We start from the raw sequence: 4,286 nt of genomic DNA, 5'->3' as shown, positions 1-4,286 counted from the left end.
GATAATTGATCGTTAAGGAATTGATTTGATCATGTGGACTTTTGATCTATTATTATTATTATTATTATTATTATTATTATTATTATTATTATTATTATTATTATTATTATTATTATTATTATTATTTATTATTTTTTTTATTTATTTTTTTGCGGACTAGGTTTGGGTGGAATTCGTTCCTCCTCGCCCCACTCCATTGCACAGCCGACTAACGTGAGGTGGAGCTTCATATAGTCTCTAGTTTTCTGGCTGGGCACGGGCCTTTGTGCCAACAAAACTGTTTGAAACATGGGGAATTCACACCGGCATGCGCCGGGGACACAAACAAACGCACCCAGCGGTCTGCAGACCTCAGTGAGGCTCAGGCCTGTTGATTTGACTATTGTGCTGTCAGCTAAGCTGGAAGACGCCGATTGCCTTACATCATCTGACATGTAACATGTTTGTTTACCTGGCCACAGCGCTAGTGTCTGATATTCCTACTACACAGCGGCATCGCCATTATAGCTGGCCGAGAACGCGCAACGTTATTACCAGACCAGAGTAAAAAAATATATACATATATATATATATATATATATATATAATTATTATTATTATTATTATTACGCTATCGATAATCGATAATTGATCGTTAATTTTCCCGATTTTCGATTATGGAAATTGTTCAAAATGAACATCCCTAATACACACATCATAGCTTAAAGAATCTTTAAGAATTGTCCACATTTCTTTTTAAGAGATGCAGTTTTACCAAATTTGTTAATTGAAATTTGCTATTTTCTTGTGTGATATGCCTGGAGTAAGTTCCATTCTTGCATTCCTCTGTACATGACAGTTCGTTTAATTGCATTTGACCTGGCTTTTGGAAGTGTAAAACATCCTGTTGTGGCATGTCTGGTATAGGGTAGTTGTGTCTGTTTGAAACAGTGGGCATTTCAGCCTGCCTATTTTTGAGGCCTATGCGGAAATTGCATTCTTTCCAGGTCGCAGCTTGTGTAGCACACTCCCGGGAACATCCATTCAACTATATGGGAAACGAGACAACTTCTCTCTCTGTCTATGTATTAAATAAACACTTTCCAAATTAGTGTATGGTCTGAAAAAACAATTTCAAGTCTTTTTCATGCTCTAACGTGCTCCGTTTTCCAAATGATAGCCCCATTTCGAGGAAAATTGACGACAAACATCGGATAAAAAGAACAGTAATACTTCCGACCGGTAGAGGCAGCAATGTGCCGCAAGGCATCAGGTAGCAAGTATAGTTGAGCAAATTATCAGAAAATAGCGTTACTTTATGATATTTTAATAATGTTAGTAGACAGACGTAACTATATAGATACCATACATCTAATGTCCATAACATGGCGGACCATTTAACGTTATTTATACCGTTAGATAAAGCCTTAAGCCTTCTCTGTATTCAGACCATTGGATTCAGCACAGAAAACGGAGTACGTTATGGTTAACGTTAAGGTTTTAAATAGAGTCACGTTATAAACAACTAACCAACGCTGGGGGTCCGTATGGAAACAGTGTTACTCGAAATGGTTAAAAGTTAAATCAATTTGGTCATTCAGTGCCGTTTTACTGCAATGTAAAGTAAGTAGCGTTAGCGGCTACATTAGTCACAGTAGCTGACTACCCATAATGCATTACGGCGATAAGGTAGACAGAGCAAATTCGGAAACTCCCCCGGCAGCCGCTAGGGGCAGCCACCCCTTCTCCTCGTACTTCCGTGTAGCATTAATCCATTCAACCAATCAAACTAAATCAAACAATATCCGGAAGTGAGCTTCATTTTGCTGTGTCAAAGTCAATGAGCTATGTTGGTCCATTATATATAGGTCAATGGTTTAAACTGAAAGATACGTTTTTAAACAGAATTGATGGATTCTTTGTAACAAAAATATTTCCTACAAGCAATGAGTAAAGCAATCTATTTTTAACAATGATATATGTTCCTGTATATATTAGAGGGAGGATTACACTCTGACTATTCAATTATGATATATGTTCCTGTATATATTAGAGGGAGGATTACACTCTGACTATTCAATTATGATCCTGTATATATTAGAGGGAGGATTACACTCTGACTATTCAATTATGATATATGTTCCTGTTAGAGGGAGGAGTGAGGTCTCCAGACCATATTTCAAGCTGAAGGCCACTCATGCATAATCCAATCATCCCCTGACGACAGTCAAGTCCTAGCATAACGTGGTCAGTCAAAGTCCTAGTATGACGTCTGCTATGACGTCAAATATGACGTCAGTTAATCCTCATATATATAGCAAGGGTTCTACGCCACCTCTCTCTCTCTGGCCGATCATAGCAGCAGTAGCTTCACGGCAGTCCATCTCCCTCGAAGCCGTCCTCCAAAGCGTTGTTTTGCACCAGATCTGCAGACCGAATCAGCACCCACAAGCCTTCTCTACCCGTGGATATTCCCCGCAGATCTCTCAACGTTCCCCACTCCATTCCTGGTATGTCGAGTTCCGAGCCAGAGCAGTCCATGGACTGTGACAACAGCTTAGACATCGGTTCCCTGTTCCGGACCGGCCACGGAGCGTACTTGCCTTCCGAGGTGTCTGACGAAGACGTTGGCGAAGCGACCGGACCACAGGCTGCCAGCATAGCCCCGACGAGAAGGCCCAGCGCGCGTTCCCGTGGTAGGAGAGCAGAAGACGAAGCGCCGCGCCATGGACGCCCAAGAACGCGTGCGAGCGTGCCGAAGGGAGAGGCCGCTCGGCGCGGACGTGCGAGAGGCCGCGGGCGAAGACCAGTAGAGGCAGCTGCCCCGAGAGCCGGGAGCCGCCGGGTAAATGCAGGCCGCGGGGCCGCCGCGAGACGCCACGTACTTCCTGGTCGCACTGACCTCCAGGCCGCCGCCCCGGAAGCGGAAGCGGCCCCATTCGTAGCTCCGCCGAGCCGACAGGGGTCGTCAAGAGCCATTCTGCTGTCCCTGCTAGATGCTAGCAGATCAGTAGAAGCTCGTCTGAGGGCCCTGGAAACCCCCCCCCCCCCCCCATTCCCCCCACGTTAGCCTCAGCCCAGCAGCAGCCGATCCTGCCCGGGCCATTAAGAGCCATCCTGCTGTCCCTGCTAGATGCCAACAGATCAGTGGAGGCTCGCCTGAGGGCGCTGGAAATTCCCCCCCCCCATTTCCCCCACGCTCGCCTCAGCCCAGCCAGCTCAGCAGCCGATCCCGCCCCCGCCCGCGCAGCAAGCCGACGTGCTCCCCACCACCACCCAACCCGCCCGGACGAATACCCTGGCATCCGCCACGGCCCCGGAGCACACCAAGCCCTCTCGGCTGGACCGGCTGCTGGACATGCCGCCCGCCGCCCCGGACGTCCAGGTGCAGCATTCCTGGAACAACGACCGCTCGCTCAACATCTTCGTCAAGGACGTCAACAAGCTGGTGCTCCACCGCCAACCCGTGGCGCAGAGCACGGACGCCATCCGCGGCCGGGTGGGCTACACGCAGGGACTGCACGTGTGGGAGATCAGCTGGGCCACGCGCCAGAGGGGGTCCCACGCCGTGGTCGGGGTGGCCACGGGCGACGCGCCGATGCATTCGGTGGGCTACACGGTCCTGGTGGGAAACAACACCGAGTCCTGGGGCTGGGACCTGGGCCGGTGTAAACTCTACCACGACGGCAAGAACCACGCGGGCAGAACCTACCCTGCCTTCCTGGAGCCCGACGACACCTTCATAATACCAGACTCGCTGTTAGTCGTCTTGGACATGGACGAGGGGACGTTAGGTTTCATAGTGGACGGACATGACCTAGGGGTGGCGTTCGGAGGACTTAAGGGGAGGAAGGTGTACCCCGCAGTGAGCGCCGTGTGGGGACACTGCGAAATACGAATCCGGTACATAAACGGACTCGATCCGGATCCCCTCCCTCTGATGGACGTGTGCAGGCGCTCTGTGCGGGCGGCTCTAGGAAGGGACCGCCTGAGCGGAATCCACGGACTGCCCCTGCCCGCCTCTCTCAAGAGCTACCTGCTCTACCAAGGACGGGGTTGACGACCACAGCACACCGAGCATACCCCGGAGGACCAGTCACCCGTGGATGCGAAAGGACCCATGAGGAAAGTATCAGTACTTCAGCATTTAAACGGGCAATCTACCAGTCCAGTAAAATCAGACGTATTCTCATCTCTTTAATACTCCGTCTGCCCGCAACGGCCCGCCCCACCAAACAGAAATACTGTCTTACACTGCTCTGAAAACACCACATGTACCGTAGGTGTCCCTCGTGCTTTGACTAAAT

At 49.4% G+C, this 4,286-nt stretch overlaps 1 pseudogene across 1 annotated transcript; it reads left to right on the top strand.

Moving 5' to 3' along the window:
* Positions 1 to 893: 893 nt before the first annotated feature.
* Positions 894 to 4,039, top strand: LOC310779406 (SPRY domain-containing SOCS box protein 1 pseudogene; annotated as a pseudogene). The gene is made up of 2 exons: positions 894 to 900; positions 3,234 to 4,039. The product of its transcript is annotated as an SPRY domain-containing SOCS box protein 1 pseudogene (transcript).
* Positions 4,040 to 4,286: the final 247 nt, after the last annotated feature.

This window comes from Poromitra crassiceps (assembly GCF_964638095.1).
Source record: "Poromitra crassiceps genome assembly, chromosome: 7".
NCBI classification, from domain to species: domain Eukaryota; kingdom Metazoa; phylum Chordata; class Actinopteri; order Beryciformes; family Melamphaidae; genus Poromitra; species Poromitra crassiceps.
This window is presented reverse-complemented; position numbering and strand designations above follow the sequence as displayed.